Source organism: Macaca fascicularis, chromosome 8, assembly GCF_037993035.2.
Source record: "Macaca fascicularis isolate 582-1 chromosome 8, T2T-MFA8v1.1".
Taxonomy (NCBI): Eukaryota; Metazoa; Chordata; class Mammalia; order Primates; family Cercopithecidae; genus Macaca; species Macaca fascicularis.
The window spans coordinates 135,631,403-135,654,691 of NC_088382.1; positions in this window are offsets into that span (position 1 = coordinate 135,631,403).

Sequence of the window (23,289 nt, forward strand, 5' to 3'; positions counted from 1 at the left end):
AAAAATATTAAGGGCAGCCAGAGAGAAAGGCCAGGTCACCTACAAAAGGAAGCCCATCAGACTAACAGTGGACCTCTCAGCAGAAACCTACAAGCCAGCCAAAAGAGTGGTGGAGTCAATATTCAACATTCTTAAAGAAAAGAATTTTCAACCCGAATTTCATATCCAGACAAACTAAGCTTCATAAGTGAAGCGGAAATAAAATCCTTTCCAGTCAAGCAAATACTGAGGGATTTCATCACCACCAAGCCTGCCTTGCAAAAGCTCCTGAAGGAAGCACAAAATGTGGAAAGGAAAAACCGGTACCAGCCACTGCAAAAACACACCAAAATATAAAGACCAATGACACGATGAAGGAACTGCATCAACTAGTGTGCAAAATAACCAGATAGCATCATTATGAGAGGATCAAATTAACACATAACAATATTAACCTTAAATGTAAATGGACTAAATACCCCAATTAAAGAACACAGACTGGCAAATTGGATAAAGAGTCAAGACCCATTGGTGTGCTGTATTTAGGAGACCCATCTCATGTACAAAGACACACATAGGCTCAAAATAAAGGAATGGTGGAAAATGTACCAAGCAAATGGAAAAAAAATAAAAAGCAGGGGTAGCAATCCTAGTCTCTGACAAAACAGACTTTATACCAACAAAGATAAAAAAAGTCAAAGAAGGGCATTACATATTGACAAAAGGATCAATTCAATAAGAAGAGCTAACTATCCTACATATATATGCACTCAATACAGGAGCACCCAGATTCATATAACACGTTCTTAGAGACCTATGAAGAGACTTAGATTCCCACATAATAATAGTGGGATACTTTAACACCCCACTGTCAATATTAGACAGATCAATGAGACAGAAAATTCACAAGGATATTCAAGATTTGAACTCAGCTCTGGATCAAGTAGACCTAATAGACATCTGCAGAACTCTCCATCCCAAACCAACAGAATAAATATTCTTCTCAGTGCCACATAGCACTTATTCTAAAATCAACCACATAATTGGAAGTAAAACACTCCTCAGAAAATGCAAAAAACTGAAATCATAACAAAGAGTCTCTTAGACCACAGTACAATCAAATTAGAACTCAGGATTAAGAAACTCATTGAAAACCACACAACTACATGGAAATTGAACAATCTGCTCCTGAATGACTCCTGGGCAAATAACAAAATTAAGACAGAAATCAAGAAGTTCTTTGAAACCAATGAGAACAAAGAGACACTGTACTAGGATATCTGGGACACAGCTAAAGCAGTGTTAAGAGGGAAATTTATAGCACTAAATGCTCACATCAGAAAGCTAGAAAGACCTCAAATTGACACCCTAAAATCACAATTAAAAAAGCTAGAGAAGCAAGAGCAAACAAATCCAAAAGCTCTCGGGAGACAAGAAATAACTAAGATCAGAGCAGAACTGAAGGAGATAGAGACAAAAAAAAAAAAAAAACCCTGCAAAAAATCAATGAATTCAGGAGCTGTTTTTTGTTTTTTTTTTTTTTTTTTTTTTTTTTTTACTTAACAAAATAGACAGCTAGCTAGACCAGTAAAGAAGAAAAGAGAGAAGAATCAAATAGACACAATAAAAACATCATAAAAGGCTAATTACCACTGACTCTACAAAAATACAAACTACCATTGGAGAATAGCATAAACACCTCTATGCAAATAAACTAGAAACTCTAGAAGAAATGGATAAATTACTAGACACATATACCTGCCCAATACTAAACCAGGAAAAAGTTAAATCCCTGAATAAACCAATAACAAATTCTGAAATTGAGACAATTAAGAGCCTACCAACCAAAAACAGCCCAGGACCAGATGGATTCACACCCCAAATCTACGAGAGATACAAAGAAGAGCTGGTACCATTCCTTCTGAAACGATTCCAAACAACCATAAAGGAAGGACTGCTCCCTAACTCATTTTATATGGCCAGCATCATCCTGATACCAAAACCAGGCAGACACAACAACAACAACAACAAAAACTTCAGGCCAATATCCCTGATGAATATAAATACAAAAATCGTCAATAAAATACTGGCAAACTGAACCCAGCAGCACATCAAAAATCTTATCCACCATGATCAAGTTGGCTTCATCCCTGGGATGCAAGGCTGGTTCAACATATGCAAACCCAATAAACCTAATCCATCACATAAATAGCACCAATGATGAAAACCACATGATCATCTCAATAGATGCAGAAAAGGCCTTAGATAAAATTCAACATCCCTTCATGTTAAAAATTCTCAATAAGCCAGGTATTGATGGAACATATCTCAAAATAATAAGAACTGTTTATGAAAAATCCACAGCCAATATCATACTGAATGGGCAAAAGCTGGAAGCATTCCCTTTGAAAAACAACACAGGACGAGATGCCCTCTCTCACCACTCCTATTCAACATAGTATTGGAGGTTCTGGCCAGGGAAATCAGGCAAGCAAAAGAAGTAAAGGGTATTCAAATAGGAAAACAAATTGTCTCTGTTTGCAGATGACATGATTCTATATTTAAAACACCCCATTGTCTGAGCCCCAAAACTCCTTAAGCTAATAAGCAACTTAGGCAGTCTCAGGATAGAAAATCTGTGTGAAAAATCACAATCATTCTTATACACCAACAACAGACGAGCAAAGTCACATCATGAATGAACTCCCATTCACAATTGCTACAAAGAGAATAAAATACCTAGGAAAACAGCTAACAAGTGATGTGAAGGACCTCCTCAAAAAGAACTACAAACCACTGCTCAAGGAAATAAGAGAAGACACAATCAAATGGAAAAACATTCCATCTTTATGGATAGGAAGAATCAATATTATAAAAATGGCCATACTGCCTAAAGTGATTTATAGATTCAATGCTATTCCCATCAAACTACCATTGACATTCTTCGAAGAATGAGAAAAAACTGCTTTAGATTTCATATGGAACCAAAAAAGAGCCAGTATAGCTAAGACAATAATAAGCAAAAAGAACAAAGGTGGAGGAATCATGCTACCCGACTTCAACCTATGCAAGGCTAGTTACCAAAACAGCATGGTACTGGTACAAAAACAGACATGTAGATCGATGGAACAGAACCGAAACCTCAGAAATAACACCACACATCTACAACCATCTGATCTTCGACAAACCAGACCAAAATGAGCAATGGGGAAAGGATTCCCTATTTAATAAATGGTGCTAGGAAAAGTGGCTAGCCATATGCAGAAAACAAACTGGACCCTTCTCTTACACTTTATACAAAAATTAACTCAAGATAGATTAAAGACTTAAATGTAAAACCCAAATCATAAAAACTCTAAAAGAAAACCTAGACAATACCATTCAGGACATATGCGTGGGCTGACTTCATGACAAAAATGCCAAAAGCAATGGCAACAGAATCCAAAATTGACAAATGGAATCTATTTAAACTAAAGAGCTTCTGCACAGCAAAATAAACTATCATCAGAGTGAACAGGCAACCTACAGAATGGGAGAAAATTTTTGCAATCTGCCCATCTGAGAAAGGTCTAATATCCATTGTAGTCTAATATCTACAAGTAACTTAAAGAAATCTACAAGAAAAAAAAAAAAACCACATCAAAAAGTGAGCGAAGGATATGAACAGACACTTCTCAAAAAAAAAAAAAGACATGTATGCAGCCAACAAACATATAAAAAATAGCTCAACATCACTGATCTTTAGAGAAATGCAAATTGAAATCCCAATGAGATACCATTTCATGCCAGTCAGAAGGGTGATTATTAAAAAATCAAGAAACGATAGATGCTGGCGAGACTGTGGAGAAATAGGAACACTTTTACACTGTTGGTGGGAATGTAAATTAGTTCAATCATTGTGGAAGACAGTGGTGATTCCTCAAGGATCTAGAACCAAAAATACTATTTGACCCAGTAATCCCATTGCTGGGCATATACCCAAAGGAATACAAATCATTCTGCCATAAAGATACGTGCACACATATGTTTATTACAGCACTATTTTGCCATAGCAAAGACATGGAACCAATCCAAATGCCCATCAATGATAGGCTGGATAAAGAAAATGTGGTATATATATACCATGGAATACTGTACAGCCATAAAAAGGAATGAGATCATGTCTTTTGCAGGGACATGGATGGAACTAGAAGCCATCATCCTCAGCAAACTAGCACAGGAACAGAAAACCAAACACCACGTGTTCTCACTGGTAAGTGGGAGTTGAACAATGAGAATACATGGACACAGGGAGGGGAAAAACACACACCAGGGCCAGTTGGGGGTTAGGGAGTGAGGGGAGGGAGAACATTAGGACATACAGCTAATGCATGCAGGGCTTAAAACATAGATGACGGTTGATAGATGCAGCAAACCACCATGGCACACATATACTTATGTAACAAACTTACATATTCTACATTTTTATCCCAGAACTTAAAATAAAAAAAAAATTGAATTGTCATTTTTGCCACATTCTATTAATCAAAGCAAGTTATAAAGCTAGCCCAGATTAAAGAGAATGGAGAAAGAGTCCCAGGACTGATGACAGGAATGGCAAAGTCACATTGCAGTATACCAGTGTCTACTGGAATAGGAAAACTATGGAAATTTTAAAAAGTCTAATACAATCTTGTAAGGAGTTTGAACTTTATCTTTTAATGATTGAGGCATCTCTAAAGGGTATTAAACAGTGGAATTATATAGTCAAGTTTATGTTTTAGACAGGTAACTATGAAGGTAGTATGGATGATGAACTGAAGAGAGAAAAGATTGAAGTTAGGCAAAATGCATTTAAAAGACTAATAAAATAGTCTAGAGATAGATTTAGAGATGACAGAGGCTTGAACAAAGATTGAGGAGGTATCTTATAGATTTTTCAATCTGACTCAATGTATAGTAGGTTTCAAAATTATATATAATATAACTCACTATAGTATGACTGTGTGTGTAATAAATTATATATCACATTTTGCTAAAGCATATGTGATATAAATATTTATCAAGTGAAAGTAAGGAAATCTTAATCATAAGCATAGGATTTGGCTGGAATAATGATTACCTTAGGCCAAAGTTGTAAGCTACTTTAAAGTTCTGCATTTTCTATATTGTTTTGGGCTCATACTTGCTAACTACATTGACAAAAGAAACAGAGAGAGAGAGAAGAAAGATAGTTGTAGACCAAAGATGAGCACACAGCATAAGACAAAGCTTGCTCTGAATCTCTGATCCATGAATGTAAAAGATAATAGTAGTCTGTTGTGTGAATATCTGGTGAGATGGATTTGTATGCAGCATTTCCCAAATTTGCTTGCTCTTGAATCATTTGTCCACAGATACGCTTTAGGTAGTACTGAAGAACTTAACATTTCATTGACAGATAAGGACATTTGAGTTGTGAGATGTAAAACAAACTTGTCCTTCTTTCTGATTCCATACTTAATATTTTTCTTTCTTTTGTTTCAGTGGTTTTAAAAATAATTTTATCAATTAGTAAGAATTCAATAACATTTAAAAAAGACTGGATACTTTACAAGGTCCTTAATACTATTAATAAAAAATCATAAAAGCCATATTCTAGCATCTGAAGGTGAGTTGTCTAATATGGTGTCTATGAGCCACCCAGCACTATTAAGCACTTGCAATGTGGATAGTGTGACCACGAAACTAAATTTCAATTTTAATTATTTTCCATTAAATATAACTTTATTGCTTTGGTAGAAGTATAATTTTACTTAAACTATTATAAACCTAGCATCCAAATTGTGATGTGCAATAAGCATAGAATGCTCACTGGATTTTGAAGACAGTATGAAAAAATAGTAAAATATCTCATTAACAATTTTTATATTTATTAGATGTAGAAGTAATAATTTTTGATATATTAGGACAAATAAAATATTAAAACTAATCTCATCTGTTCTTACTATTTTTAATGTGGCTGCTAGAAATTTCAAGATCCATATTTGGCTCATATTTATTTCTATTTGACAGCACTACTCTAGAATACTTTTGTTTCTTGGTTAAAATACAAAGCCCAAACTTTGAAGCACTCTACCTGCTGTGTGATCATCAGAAAGAAGAAAATCATCTATGGCTTTCCGACTTTAAAATTGTTATTGGTCATTGACTCTTCCCAACATGTGAGGTCACAGCCCTGGAATGTGAGGTCTGTTCACACCACTGCAAGTGAGGCTAAGGTATGGGAGGCCAAAGAGGTACCCTTTCTTTGTGACAGTATAATCCAGACAGATCAGACTCATGACCGATCAGAGGCCTCTGCTTGTTTCAATCTTGAAACTATTTATTTCTTGTTTGTCTAAAAGGTGATGGAGATTATACAGTAATGAAACTTTATCAGTTTTTTCCAGAGCAGAACATTCTCCTCTAGGGCCACAAAAATGCTTGTTTAGATAGGCCAATTATGAGAAAAGCATGAAGCATAGAAGGGAAGAATATAACTGAAAAATGTGAGAGCTCAAAAAGCAGTCCAATAATTTGTCTGCAGCTCAACCTACTCAAAGAGGAGCTCCGAGCCCTCAAACACATGAAGGAATGACAGGAGAAACAGTCCAAAAAGGAAGTGTGTGTATGTGTGTGTGTACACATGCGTAATTTTAAAAGATTGTACCTTCCAAACAAGAACCCACACTGAGATGCACACAGTAAATGCATGCATTTCTCCATCTAACAAATATTTACCCAACACCTGACTCAAGCTGACGGATTGGACATAGATGGACAAGGAAAAGAGGAATAAAGAATAAATGCTAGTTTCTGGCCTGGGCAACCTGGTGGTGCTATTTACTGAGATGCAAAAGATTTGGATCCCAGTAGGGTTCACTTGGGTTTCTTTGAGTTATGGAGACAGAATGAAGGGAGCTATTGTGTCCATGTTAGTTTTCAGAACCCTATAATATGTACAAACTGAGGCAATGTAGAGTCCTGGCCCCACCCTGGACCAAAATATATAAAAATTTCTTGAGTGGTATTCTGGCTTTGGTATTTTTTTAATTCCTCAAATGACCTTGTGGTGCAGTCAGACACAACTGGAACAGTTTGAGTCAGATGTTGGGTAAATGTTTGTTAGATGGAGAAATGCATGCATTTACTGTGTGCGTCTCAGTGTGGGTTCTTGTTTGGAAGGTATGATCTTTTAAAATTGTGCATGTTATGTGTACACACACAAATACACACACTCCTTTCTGGAGTTAGAATATGGCTGAACAAATAACCAGGTTTTGAAGGGAAAGAAGATCCATTTCATTTGGACCAGTGAGAATGGGTAACAGATTTAGGAATCCTACATGCTAGCCTCAGCTCTGTAACCTTGGAGAAGTGCCTTTCCCATTGCAGCCTTAGTTTCCTTACCCTTGAGATGAAGAGATTGGACTAAATGAGTTATCTATTGGTCAACTGCTTCCTAAATGACTAGGGGTCCTCAGTCTTTGGCAATATACTCTGAGTGGCTACTGGTTAAAATACAGGAGTTAGACCCCAACGCCTCCATTTCCTAACATTGACTCTGGACACGTCACGTAACTTCTCTTATGACCGATTTCCTTAGTTAGAAGAAGTGCCTCACAATACCTACCAACTTGAATCATTATAAAGATTAAACAAATTAGCATCTATAAAGTACTTAGCACAATGATTTCATCTGAAAGTTGCTCATTAAAAGTAAACATTATTATGTTCTTTTACGTTTTCTTGTTTATTTATTTACTTTTATTTTTCCTTAAGTTATTGGGGTACGGGTGGTATTTGGTTACATGAGTAAGTTCTTTAGTGGTGATTTGTGAGATTTTGGTGCATCCATCACACAAGCAGTATACACTGCACCCTATTTGTAGTCTTTTATCCCTCACCCCTCCCATCCTTCCCTGCAAGTCCCCAAAGTCCACTGTATCGTTCTTATGCTTTTGTGTCCTCGTAGCTTAGCTCCCACATATCAGTGAGAACATACAATGTTTGGTTTTCCATCCCTGAGTTACTTCACTTAGAATAATAGTCTCCAGTCTCATCCAGGTCGCTGCAAATGCTGTTAATTCATTCCTTTTTATGCTGAACAGTATTCCATCATGTATACATACCACAATTTCTTTATCCACTCATTGACTGATGGGCATATGGGCTGGTTCCACAATTTTGCAAATGCGAATTGTGTTCCTATAAACTATGCGTGTGCAAGTATCTTTTTCAAAAAATGACGTTTTTTTCCTTTGGATAGATATCCAGTAATGGGATTGCTGGATCAAATGGTAGTTCTACTTTTAGTTCTTTAAGGAATCTCCACACTGTTTTCCACAGTGGCTGTACTAGTTTACGTTCCTACCAGCAGTGTAGTAGTGTTCCCTGATCACCACATTCATGCAAGCATCTACTGTTTTTTATTTTTTTGATTCTGATCATTCTTGCAGGAGTAAGATGGTATCTCATTGTGGTTTTAATTTGCATTTCCCTGATCATTAGTAATGTTGAGTATTTTTTCATGTGTTTGTTGACCATTTGTATATCTTCTTTTGAGAATTGTGTATTCATGTCCTTAGCCCACTTTTTGATGGGATTGTTTGTTTTTTCTTACTGATTTGTTTGAGTTCATTGCAGATTCTGGATATTAGTCCTTTGTCAGAATGGGAGAATTGTGAAGATTTTCTCCCACTCTGTGGGTTGTCTGTTTACTTTGCTGACTGTTCCTTTTGCAAAAGCTCTTTAGTTTAGTTAGGTCGCAATTATTTATCTTTGTCTTTATTGCATTTGCTTTTGGGTTCTTGGTCATGTAATCCTTGCCTAAGCCAATGTCTAGAAGGCATTTTCCAGTGCTATCTTCTAGAATTTTTATAGTTTCAGGTCTTAGATTTAAGTCCTTAATTTATCTTGAGTTGGTTTTTGTGTAAGTGAGAGATGAAGATCCACTTTCATTCTCCTACATGTGGCTAGCCAATTATCCCAGCACCATTTGTTGAACAGGGTGTTTTTTTCCCACTTTATGTTTTTGTTTGCTTTGGCAAAGATCAGTTGGCTGTATTTGGGTTTATTTCTGTGTTCTCTATTCTGTTCCATTGGTCTATGTGCATATTTTAATACCAGGGCCATGTTATTTTGGTGACTGTGGCCTTACAGTGTAGTTAGAAATCAGGTAGTGTGATACCTCCAGATTTGTTCTTTTTGCTTAGTATTGCTTTGGCTATGCAGGCTCTTTCTTGGTTCCATATTAATTTCAGAATTGTGTGTGTGTGTGTATTTTTCAATTCTGTGAAGAATGATGGTGGTGTTTTGATGTGGATTGCATTGAATTTGTAGATTGCTTTTGGCAGTATGGTCATCTTCACAATATTGATTCTACCCATCCATGAGCATGGGATGTGTTTCCATTTATTTGTGTCATCTATTATTTCTCTCAGCAGTGTTTTGTAGTTTTCTTTGTAGAGGTCTTTTGCCTCCTTGGTTAGGTATATTCCCAAGTATTGTATTATTTTTGCAGCTATTGTAAAAAGGGTTGAGTTCTTGATTTGATTCTCTGCTTGGTTGCTACTGGTATATAGAAGACCTACTGATTTGTATACATTAATCTTGTATCCAGAAACTTCGCTGAATTCTTTTATCAGTTCTAGGCGCTTTCTGGAGGAGTCTTTAGGGTTTTCAAGGTAAACGACCATATTGTCATCAGTGACAGTTTGACTTCCTCTTTACCGATTTGGATGTCCTTTATTTCTTTCTTGTGTCTGATTGCTCTGGCTAGGACTTTCAGTACTATGTTGAAGAGGAGTGGTGAGAGTGGGCATCCTTGTCTTGTTCCAGTACCCAGAGGGAATGCTTTCAACTTTTCCCCATTCAGTATTATGTTGGCTGTGGTTTTGTGATAGATGGCTTTTATTACATTGAGGTATGTCCTTTGTATGCCGATTTTGCTGAGAAAAGATAAAATTGATAGACGAATAGTAAGATGAACCAATAAAAGAAGGGAGAAAATCCAGATAACCTTTTACATTTTCTGTTTTATCTTAGCAAGCCAGAGTTCCAGGGGAATCAATAAAGAGCACGTGGAAGTTATATTTAGTTGATTTTACATGTTTGTGTAATTTCTCTGTAGGCTTTCATGGCCATATTTTTCCCTCCTGCTTACAAAAACATTCACAATCATCAGAGTTAAATAGCATTGATTTTTTCACCCTCAGAATCTGTAATATTTCACATGAATAGTGGAATTCTCCCTAGGAGTTTTCCAAAGCATTTTTAGCACAAATCTTTATTTATTAAAGGGTAAAATACACCTCCTGTAAGAATACATTATTTCATTTGGAGAATACAACAGCAGTAATTGTTTTTATTCACTTGTAACAATTTCACCATCCCAAAATTTACCCACAAAGGCATATTTCAGTCTGGAAGTCCCACTGCCAGACAACTTGCTTGCACATTTTGAGAGGAGGGGGTCACAAGGAGGGAGTGGACATTTATTGTGATAAGCCCTGTGCTATGCTTTTAAAATTACTTTTAATAGCCACACACCATTTTAAATACATAAATGTTTTTTCATCCTTTGAAAACCAATTGTAGGAATATCTGGGTGCATGAAGGTTCTTCAGCTTCTTGTTAGATGCACAGATATATATTTTGTACCTTTTTGTATGTCTAAAATATTTCAGAATGCCTTTTCTTTTGGCAACAGTTTCTGCTGCATGACTTCAGCCTTGCAAAGAACTATTTTGCTGGTTGGTGCTATGTGCAACCCATCTTGTGTCTTATTTTAGTTTTTCACACATATTTATGTCTAGTGATAAACACTAAGTTGGTTGCATTTTTAAGCAAGTTTTTTCAGTGTTCTTGCCCCAAAGATACAATTCCCAAGTCAAGAAAAGTTAAGAAGGAAAGAGAGTTTTGCTAATGTGAGTATAGAAATTTAAAAAAAGTTATCAATAAATCTTTAGATCAGTAGTCTATGTGAGGCTTCTTGCTTTTATGAGAAAAGAAAGAACTAAGAAAAAACACCCTTGGCTTTTTTTCCCCTTTAAGTGTTATTTTTCCTCTTGCCTCATTTGTTCCTTCCTGCAAATGGATATGTTGTTTCCCTTTTCACTTTTAATTTCTTTACTTAATTTCTTACTTCCCTTTCCAATCATTTAAAATTGCCTTCAGATGGGATATTCCAGTTTTCAATGACTGAACAGGAGGATTGTAATCAATCCATAGGTGGTGAGAGCTGAAAGACATCTTAGAGATCATCTGTAGAGTGGTTCTCAAACTCGATGGTGCATCAGTATTATTCTGAGAGGTTGTTATGCTGCTGGGTCCCATGCTCAGAGTTTCTGATTCAGTAGCCTGGACATGAGACCTGATAATTTGAATTTCTAGTACTTTCCTAGGTGAGACTGATGCTGCTAGACATGCTTGGAGAACCTCTGATCAGTGATTTAGGAGAATTTTATTTTATTGAAGAATGCTTACACAGCACTTTCAATGGATCAGATAATAAAGTCATTTAATTATCATAGCAATGCTATACTTTGACACCATCCTTATTCCCATTTTATTGTTGAGGAAACTGAGAGAGATAAAATAATTTGCTCAAGGTAACAAGGCCAGTGAGCAGCAGAGCTTTGGTTTAAACCCAGCAGGCAACCTCCAAATTTGAGTTGTCACCCCTATCCTCTGCTGCCTTCCTGCTGAGTTTCAATAGCACAAACAGGATGTGAGTGTGGGAGGTTGTGGAGGTGACAGAGAAGGGAGTAATTATATTTAAACGTGAGGGTCTTAAGAAAGTGGTAGAAAAGAATTTGAGGGTGTTGAAAGCATTTTCACTAGGTTGTAAAGAAAACATACTAAAAAGCTTCTGCACAGCAAAAGAAACTACCATCAGAGTGAACAGGCAACCTACAGAATGGGAGAAAATTTTTGCAATCTACTCATCTGACAAAGGGCTAATATCTAGAACCTACAAAGAACTCAAACAAATTTACAAGAAAAAAACAAACAACCCCATCAAAAAGTAGGCAAAGGATATGAACAGAGATTTCTCAAAAGAAGACATTCATACAGCCAACAGACACATGAAAAAATGCTCATCATCACTGGCCATCAGAGAAATGCAAATCAAAACCACAAGGAGATACCATCTCACACCAGTTAGAATGGCGATCATTAAAAAGTCAGGAAACAACAGGTGCTGGAGAGGATGTGGAGAAATAGGAACACTTTTACACTGTTGGTGGGATTGTAAACTAGTTCAACCATTATGGAAAACAGTATGGCAATTCCTCAAGGATCTAGAACTAGATGTACCATATGACCCAGCCATCCCATTACTGGGTATATACCCAAAGGATTATAAATCATGCTGCTATAAAGACACATGCACACGTATGTTCATTGCGGCACTATTCACCATAGCAAAGACTTGGAATCAACCCAAATGTCCATCAGTGACAGACTGGATTAAGAAAATGTGGCACATATACACCATGGAATACTATTCAGCCATAAAAAAGGATGAGTTTGTGTCCCTTGTAGGGACATGGATGCAGCTGGAAACCATCATTCTTAGCAAACTATCACAAGAACAGAAAACCAAACACCGCATGTTCTCACTCATAGGTGGGAACTGAACAATGAGATCACTTGGACTCGGGAAGGGGGACATCACACACCGGGGCCTATTATGGGGAGGGGGGAGGGGGGAGGGATTGCATTGGGAGTTATACCTGATGTAAATGATGAGTTGTTGGGTGCTGACGAGTTGATGGGTGCAGCACAGCAACATGGCACAAGTATACATATGTAACAAACCTGCACGTTATGCACATGTACCCTAGAACTTAAAGTATAATAATAATAATAAAAATAAAATAAAATAAAATAAAAAAAAGAAAACAGAAATTTTGACATGCTGAGACAGCAGGAAGAATATTCTAGGCTCAGGAATAATATTCTAGGCTCCGGAAGAAAACCATACAATACAACAAAATGAAGAAAAGTGCATGAAATATTATGAGAATGAGGAGTCTGGCTTGATTAAGCCAGAGTTTGCCTAGATATGTTGAGCAAGAAATGAAGCTAGAACATATTGGGACATGAAAGGAAAATATCTTAAGCCCCAAAATCACTAAGCTAAAAGAAAAATTCAGGTTGGGAACTGCTTAGGGTAACCTGCCTCCCATTCTATTCAAAGTCACCCCTCTGCTAACTGAGATAAATGCGTATGTGATGCCTACTTTGGAAAGGATAATCAGAAACTCAAAATAATGTAGTCACTTGTCTGTCACTTACCTGTGACCTGGAAGCCCCTTCCCCGCTTCAAGTTGTTCTGCTTTTGCTTCCAGTTGTCCTGACTTTTTGGACCAAACCAGTGTTCATTTTACATATGTTGATTGATGTCTCATGTCTCCCTAGAATGTGTAAAACCAAGCTGTGTGCTCTGACCACCTTGGACACATGTTGTCAGGACCTCCTGAGGCTGTTATGAGTGTGCATCCTCAACCTTAGCAAAATAAACTTTCCAGATTAACTGAGACCTGTCTCAAATTTTCTGGGCTCACAGAAAGAATAGATCAAAAGGGCCTTGACTACGTACCAAGATTAGTTTGAATTTTTCCTGTGATAAGAGATGGACGACGAGGAGTCACTGAGGTGCTTTAAGTATGAATGGAGCAAAGCTCACTGTCATTTTGGCATCAATGTGGAGAATGGATGGAGGAGGAGGTATTAGAAGACTGCACAAGATTCCAGTTGAGGGATGATGTAGCCTTGGACTCAGGTAACAAGTGAAAGAATGGAGTTGAGAGGGGTTGGGTTTGAGAATTATTAAAGGAGGTTGAATCTAAAATTTTTAAACATTGATCAAATAGAAGCAGATGATACAGAAAGAAGGAAAAAGAGGCAAAACTAAGGCAGACAAACATTTATTGGTTTGGATATTCGTTCTAGGCACTATAACAAGCATTACTAACAAAAGGATAAATAAAATTGCAGGTTTAGAGTTTGCCCAGAAGGCAGGGAAGACTCCGAGGCAGCATCAGCAATAACTCCTTCAGTTAAATCCACACTGGCAAGGTGCTGATTCAGAGTGTAATTCTCTGTGCTGAAGTTTGGTTGAATGAAACAGCATTGGATTCAGGATCATTTCCCACCAGGAAAAAAATAGAGTGAACTATCCACAGTCAGCATGTCCCACAAGAGACAAATGCCACCACAGCAACCACACTTTGATCTGGTAAACAGGCCTGACATTTAGGCATCTATTGCTCCTTGTGCACTACTAAGTCTAACTTGAGGCTCAGAAATCATTAGCAGGGTGAGTGCTTTTAATGAGCTCTAGGAGAAAAATATGGTTTAAAAAATATATTACCTGCAGTTAAGCATTACTACGGATGCTAATGTTAAAATTTATGGGGAAAGTGCTCGAGGAAAGCCTGAGCCATTATAAAAGCTAGACAGAATTTCTATTCTAGAAAAAAAGTTAGATCATTTTTTAAAGTGTCCATGCTAGAGTTTATTAAGACCTCATAATAGACTTTGTCTCATACTTAGGTTTCCCCCTGCCCCCCCGCTCCCCCGCCACCCTTACTTCCCCATGGTGGTTAAAGACTAGGCTAAGAACAGGCAATGAGGCCATGCTGTGACCTGGTAAGTGCATCCACTGTCTCTTTTTCTGCAAATGGTGCTGCTGGCCAATGTGGAGAAGTGCCTCCCCAATCATTAAACAAACTAAGGGCAGTCGACCCTAATGTATCCATTAAACCCATTCATTTATTTAATTATTCACTTAAACATTTTAATTCAACATTTATACTTATTCAACACTTACTTAGCTAGGTAAGTCATGTAATATATTGTCCACAGCAGACTTCTTTTGAGAGACAAAGGGAACATTATTAATAATTGCTTTTGTTACCTATTGCTGTGGAAAAAGACTCCAAAACTTAGTGGCTTAAAACAGGCATTATTATTATCACCTATGATTCTCTCTGTGTTGATCAGGCTTGGCTCAAGGGGTGGTTCTCACTCGTCTTCTTTTGTGTGGTTGTTGGCTGGGAGTGGTATTGAGAGGTGACAACATGCTAGCAGCCCTCACTCTCCGTGCCTCCTCGGCCTTGGCATCCCCTCTGGCAGCGTTTGAGGAGCCCTTCAGCCCGCCATGGCACTGTGGGAGACCCTCTCTGGGCTGGCCGAGGCCGCAGCAGTCTCCCTCTGCTTGCGGTGAGGTGTGGAGGGAGAGGCGCAGGTGGGAACCAAGGCTGCACCAGCCCGAGTTCCATGTGGTCGTGGGCTCGGCAGGCCCCGCACTGGGAGCAGCCGGCCGTGGCTGCTGGCTGTGGGCAGTGAGGGACTTAGCACCTGGGCCAGCAACTGCAGAGGGTGTGCCAGGTCCCCCAGCAGTGCAGGCCTGCCAGAGCTGCGCTCCAATTTTCGCCAGGCCTCAGCTGCCTCCCCGTGGGGCAGGGCCCGCCATGCCTGAGTCTCGCACTCCACCCCCTCCCCACCGTGGCCTCCTGCGCTGCCTGAGCCTCCCTGACCAGTGCCCCCCGTGCGCTGCAGCGTCCAGTCCCATCGACTGCCCAAGGGCTGAGGAGTGCGGGCTCGCAGGGCATGGGACTGGCGGGCAGCTCCGCCAGCCCTGGTGCGGGATCCCCTAGGTGAAGCCACCTGGGCTCCTGAGTCTAGTGGGGACTTGGAGAACCTTTATGTCTAGCTAAGGTATTGTAAATACACCAATCAGCACTCTGTGTCTAGCTCAGGGATTGTAAACACACCAATCAGTACTTTTTGTCTAGCTCAAGGTTTGTAAATACACCAATCAGTACTCTGTGTCTAGCTAACCTAGTGGGGACTTGGAGAACTTTTCTGTCTACCACTGTGTCTAGCTACAGGATTGTAAATGCACCAATCAGCACTCTGTCAAAATGGACCAATCAGCTCTCTGTAAAATAGACCAATCAGCTCTCTGTAAAATGGACCAAGCAGCAGGATGTGGGTGGGGTCAGATAAGGGAATAAAAGCAGGGTGCTGGAGCCAGCAGTGGCAATCCGCTGGGGTCCACTTCCGGATTGTGGAAGCCTTGTTTTTTTGTTCTTTACAATAAATCTTGCTGCTGCTCACTATTTAGGTCCACGCTGCCTGTATGAGCTGTCACACTCACCACGAAGGTCTGCAGCTTTACTTCTGAAGCCAGCAAGACCACGAACTCGCTGGGAAGAATGAACAACTCCAGACGCACCATCTGTAGGAACTATAACACTCACCAGGAAGGTCTGCAGCTTCACTCCTGAAGTTAGTGAGACCATGAACCCACCAGAAGAAAGAAACTGCGGACACATCTGAACATCTGAAGGAACAGACTCCAGATACACCCTCTTTAAGAACTGTAACACTGACTGGGAGGGTACGTGGCTTCATTCTTGAAGTCAGCGAGACCAAGAACCCACCAATTCCGGACACAGTATCATCTGAAGACTCACCTGGATTATATCTCTATAATGACCCTCTCATACGGCAGAAATTTGGTGTTGGCTATCAGCTGGGACTAAGCACCTATGTGTGACCTTTTTATGTGGCTTGGATTAACCACAGCGTGGCACTGAGTTCTGAGGAAGGATATCCGTACCAACAAGCATTCTCTATAAGAGGCACAGGTGAAAATCACAAGTCCTCCAAAAGTGATGCTTGGAACTGGCACAGTATCACTTCCACAAAATTATATTGACCAAAGGACAGCCTGGAGTCCACAGGATGAATAGACAATGCTTCCTGATGGGAGAGTGGTACTTTCACACAACAGGAAAAGAGGTGGTGGTGGTGCTCACAGAGAGGAGCTACCTCAATAACTACATTAGGAAAAAAAAAACATAACCCAGGATTACCCCAGGGACTGCCATCCAACCCCACTCTCAGTCTCCTTTTCTGTAAAATATGGGTAATAATAAGGTAACTTGCATTGACCTGCAGTAAGGATTGAATGAATTAATCCTGGTGAAACCTGAGGTCCTATGTCTGGCATAGAGTGGCGGGTGCTGGATGTGCTCTGACTGTTTTGCGGTCCTGTGTTGATTGTACTATTCATCCTCTTCATTGCTGTTTTCCAGATTGGGCCCTTGTTATCTCTCAGCTGATAGTTATAAAAGTTGTTGGACCAGACTTTGTTTCTATTTTCTATTCTTGTCCATCTGCCTGTCAGATGATCAGCAGTATGTCTTACTCGGCCCTGTTCCTACCATACCCCTCCCCTCCTCTCATGACTCCAGCATGTCCTAACAAGGGTGCAAAGTACAAATTAGCTTTCCTGGCATTATAAGCCTGTGCTTCAAACAAACTGGCCAAGCTATTCTTGCTACAAATGGGCCCTCCTCTGCTGCCTGCTTAGTTCCAGGCTGCCTTTTCTTCCAAGAATGCCCTTTCCCACGTCCTGTGTGCCTAGCTCCCCATCCTTCAAGGCTTATCTACAAGCTGACCATACTCTCTCATGTGCCTCTTCATCTTATCCATACATGTTGTAAAACACTGGGGAAATTCTACGTTGCATATAATGACTGGAATACACGGATGCTTCAGGACTGGAGGGAGAGGAGGAGAAAAAGGAGAGAGAATGAAGTAGAATATTTTCAAAATGTTAACTTTTTTTTTTCCCCAATTCTGTCATCATTTGGTTCTCTTTAAACTGTTCATTAAGTGCCTCCAATAAAGGATATGGCAGCATTAAGACGGTTTTGAGATTCAAGATCTTAAAACTTAGTTGCCAATAAATAAAAATCCAAGGCATAAAGAATAAAACTGGAATATGTGAAGACAAGAGAAAGGCTTCTATAATGAGACCAGATAATTTCCCCAGGCTTTGTTGAGGGGAAGGAGGGAGTAGAATGTGCGAAGGTTGAGGGGAATGTGTGGCCCCAACTGAGGGACCAGAACTGAGCAGACTGTCTTGGAGAAGTACAGTAAGCAGCCAAAGAGAGCTCGGCTTCTCATGAGTGAGTGCTGTTCTTGTTGCATCTTGAGGGCTGCACTGATGATGCCATCACTAGTGTCCATAGCACAGCCAGACATCGCCTGTGAACTGTTGGGCAGGAGCGGTTCCCATGTCTGCCTTAGGCCTTTGCTTTGTCCTTGCCTTGTTTACCCTGTGGAACAACCACCCTCACTGCCTTCGTCCTTCACCAACAAAAGAGAAGGTGGGTCCTGGTTATTAAGAGGTGGAGAATGTATGGAAGGAAAAGTCCCTGAAACTGTGATATGGTCAGAGCAGAGCAGATACAATCTGAGAAATCTCAAGCTCAAACAGGGGCCAGTCTCAGTCCTGCACCATTGTTATTGTCATAAATAATAATCCACAGATACTTATGGAATATAAGGCCATCTCTGAAGGCACATGCAGTGTTAACTGAAATTCTGCACAAGAGGTGTGTTTCTTCCGTTTATTTATATGGGCAATCCTTTATTAATATCTCTGTAGGGTGGGCATGGTGACTCGTGCCTCTAATCCAGTCTCTTTGGGAGGCTGAGGCAAGAGGATTGCTTGCGACCAGGAGTTTGAGACCAACCCGGGCAACACAGAACACCTGTCTCTACAAAAAAGTTTTTTTAAAAAAATTAGTCAGGTGTTTGGTGCAGGCTTATAGTCTTAGCTACTCAGGAGGCTGAGGCAGGAGGATCACTTGAGCCGAGGAGTTTGAGGTTACAGTGAGTTATAATCGTGCCACTTCATTCTAGCGTGGGCAACACAGAAAGATCCTGTCTCTAATATAAGTATATATGCCATGTGTGTGCGCGCACACACAGGTGTGTGTGTGTGTGTGTGTGTGTGTGTGTGTATTCATGAAAAATTATTTTATGCTTTGGATTATTACCCAATACTACTTTATTTATTTTGTTGTTGATGTGGTTTCAGTTTTGGCTGTTGGGAACTTTTTCAGTTGACTCCTGGGGCCCTTTGATATACACCCATTGTTTTTGTTTTGAGCCCTTCCTTTCTTTCTGGCAATGTGCTCCCTCCTCACCTTGTATGTTCTCTAGAATGAGCCATTTCTTTAAGGTTCCCTGGTCCCTTTCTTTGGAGAATGACATTAAAAGAACAAATATTGGTACCAAGTGGACTTTGTCTTTTTATTTAGGAAGGGGAACTCTTTCCAGAAGACTTTATTTCTCTCTCATAAGCTGACCCAGAAAATCAAGTATTTGGCTCCTTCTACCCTTGTGATTGAGGAGAGCATTGTTGTGAATAGATGGTAAGTGAACCAACCTATGAGATTTGCCCCTATTAAGGAGGCAACTACTTCATGTGTAATTTTTCAAACCAAACCATGATAAACACTTCTCCTGCTTACTTGGAAATTTGGGAACCTCCATTATTGTAAAATTTTATGTTGCTTTTTCATCTCTATAAGTTCAGACTACTGATGAACTACATATATATATGTGTGTGTGGGTGTGTGTGTGTGTAGATTTTAGCCATTTATAATAATAATAATGGTGATATCTAATGTCTGTGAAGCGCTTATGATATGCAAGGGACTATATTAAGTATTTTGCAGGCATTATCAGATTTGATCCTCAAAAATCCTTATGAGATATGCACTGTTATTATCCCCAGATGCGGTCACTGAGGCCTAGTCACATTAGTGACTTGCCTAAGGCTAATACCCAGCAAGTAGTGAAGCTGAAATTTGTATCCAAGCAAACTTTCACAAGACTTTCAGCCTCAATTTCTCTGTTATTGCCTTGGTCATTTATAAGGGAAGATATTGCATATGAGGGCATTGCATCTGCAGAATCTTTTGAAAGACACATTGTTAGATGCTCATGTAAACACGTAAGAGCTGGTATGTGCCCTACAAATTATGCAATGTTGATGTTTTTAGACTGAGTGCTGTGGGATGAGTTGTGTCCTGGCCTCCAAATTCATACGTTGAAGCCTTAACTTCCAGTAATTTAGAACGTGACTTTATTTGGAGATAAGGCCTTTAAAGAGATAATTCAGTCAAAATGAGGCCTTTAAGATGGACCCTAATGAAATTTCGCTGATGTCCCTATAAAAAGAGAAAATGTGGACACATAAAGAGACACGAGGGGTGCACAAGCACAGAGAAAAGACAAGGTGAGGGCACAGCCATCTGCAAGCCAAAGAGAGAAGCCTTGGCAGGAACTAAATTCACCGACATTTTGATCTTGGACTTCTAGTTTCTAGAACAGTGTGAAAATAAATTTACGTTGTTTAAGCCATCTGAGTATGGCATTTCGTTATGGCAGCCTTAGTAGGCTAATATACCAATAATGCCACAAATGATATCCCCTAGTCAGATTCAGCCAGATGCTGTTCACGTGTGAGTCATATACTCAGAGTGGTTTGTTTATAAGAGCTATGAAAACTCAGGCTTGACTCCAGGAAACGATGAGATCGCAATTCATAAGCAGCATAAACTTATTGGAAAAGCCAAGTACCCATTGGTTAGTAGCAGAAAAAATAAGGTTATGTCCATGACACAAATGCCTGTAAGGAGCAAATCATATGACAAGGGAATAATATTTGAATTAGGCTACATTAAAAAAATGAAAAAAAAATAGATGCCAGAGGAATACAACTTATTTCAAGTGAGGCTTTTACTTAGGTCCTGGTAGAGCTGCCCCTGATTTTGTATTGTGGGTTTCAGGACTAACTGAGAGGAAAACCCATGGGGCACCCACATTCTGTATATTTTTGGTGGTCCATCATCACACTGTAATATGCTGATATGAGAGAACATGCTCCTGATTTAACAGCCTGAGTTTGAATCCTGGCTTGACTGGACCTGCCACTTTGGGTAAGATATCTTCTCCCTACCTCAGTTTTCCCATCTGTGAAACAGGGTGATAATTGTTATCACCTTGGAGGATTTTGTATTATGAGGGAGAATATGTTGTTAAGTGCTTGGAACAGTAGTTAATACAAATTCGTTTTATTATAAATTTTATTTATAAAATATCTGAATCATTCCTGTATATTTATAATAAAAATTTTATGATAAATTAGCTTCCTAGGTAAGTGACACTGCAGTCTTTACATGAATCTCTTCTATTAGAGTATGCTGAACATGAATTTATTTCGCCTTTGCTTGAAGATGCCATCATCATCATGAATATCACAATCTCTAGTTTTAAACATGCAGTTCGGTCCCTTTTGACCCACCAGGGCATAACCTCCAATTGCCTTTCTAACTTCACTGATTTTCTCCACCTATCAACACCCCATGATACTGACAGTCTAAATTGCTTGTGTGTGTGTGTGTGTGTGTGTGTGGCTCCTATCTCTACGCAATCCTCTGTCATCTTCACAGAATTTTATGTAAACCTTCTTCTCTGCTTTAAATATTTTACCTTCTGCCAACCTTCTTCTGATTGTACTTCTTTGTACTCATCACTGAAGACTCATCTCGGCTGGGCACGGTGGCTCATGCCTGTAATCCCAGCACTTTGGGAGGTCAAAGCGGATGGATCACGAGGTCAGGAGATCAAAACCATCCTGGCCAACATGGTGAAACCCCGTCTCTACTAAAAATACAAAAAATATTAGCTGGGTGTGGTGGCGCATGCCTTTAATCCCAGCTACTTAGGAGGCTGAGGCAGGAGAATCGCTTGAACCAGGGAGTTGGAAGTTGCAGTGAGCAGAGATTGTGCCACAACACTCTAGCCTGGTGACAGAGTGAGACTTCATCTCAAAAACAAACAAACAAACAAACAAGACTCATTTCAGTATCACCTTTCCTAATCTTCTAGCTCCTGATATTCAGTGTTAGCTGTATCTTCCCTGGGCTTTTCTGGACGTCTGTGCAATGACATTTATCATGAGCATCATACTTCTTTGCTTATTTTTCTATACATATCCTCATTGGATTCTGAGCTTCATGAACTATTTCATTATTTCTGATCTTAAGTGCCTACCAGAAAAACTGCCATTAAATAGTCACTTTATATAGGCTTGAAATAAATGAATAGATTTAAAAGCAAATGTACGTTGAGGTTTCCCTGCGGTCTGAAAAAAAGCAAGTCAGAACTGGATCTAATAAATTGATGGCTGTAGTGTATTTAATATGTATTATTTAAACTGAATGTCTTATTTCAATAGACATTTATTGACTGCTTAGCTGTATGCAAAGTACTGGGATCAATTTGGAGAGGAGAGGGAAGAAAATACTGTTGTACTCTTTGCCCTAACAGGAAGATTCTACCTCTTCTTGCTTAATCCAAACCCCCCCTCCAAGATAAGAGAATCTGCTAATTCAATCAGAGTCTTGAGTTTGGATTGGCTAATAGTTATTAGTGAGTCTGGTGACTGGAGTCTGGTGACATTAAAAGGATAGAATGCACAGGTGCGGATGGCACTCTCTTGCACTTTCTGCTTCTCCTTTTCATATAGGAAGCAGGCATTAGCAAGGTCAATAGCCCTGAGCTAGATGCAGAGCTATGTCTCTCCTCTTTTCATCTCAGGACTTAAATTCAGAGGGATCTAGGGGATCCCATTTACGCCTCAGGCTTGATCTATATTCTCCAATCTAATTTTTACCACTGCTCTGATTTAAAGGTTAAATGGTGCTATTCCATTAAATAAAGTAATACTTTGTTTTTCATGTAACCTCTGTTCTTATATGTAGCTCTCTAGGAAACTGGCTTTGGTTGGGGTGGGTTACAGGATGGGGATTGGAGGTGGAAGAAAGAATGGAAAAAGTAGGAATAAATCATGAAGCAGGATTCAGACTTTTCTGGGTTTCTAGCCATACCATGAAAAGAATAATGGAAAAGATATATAAATAGAGATCATTTTACCCTTGCCTTATAAAAATTATAATTTATTGTATCTTTATGAAATTTATGTGAATGAGGAGAGCTGTTGTATTAGTTTCCTAGGGTATAATTACTCAGCTGTAACAAAGTACCAAAAGTACCAAAGTACTGAAAGCTGGGTGGCTTAAAACAACAGAAATGTATTCTCTTACAGTTTAAGAGGCAAGAAGTCTGAAATAAAGATACTGATATGGTTGGTTCCTTCTGCAGGCTGTAAGGAAGTCTTTTCACGCTTCTTTTCTAGTTTTGAAGTGGAGATATCAGTAGAGCTTGTTTTCTGAGCACTGATAATGACCTTGCTGATCAAAAACAGGATGCTGTAAAGAAACGTGCCAAAACCAGCAGATGGTGACAAAAGTGACTTCTGGTGCCCACACTGTTCATAATTAAAGACACTCCTACCAGTGTCATGACAGTTTACAAATGCCATGGCAACATGCCGTGGCAACAACTAGGAAGTGACCTTATATA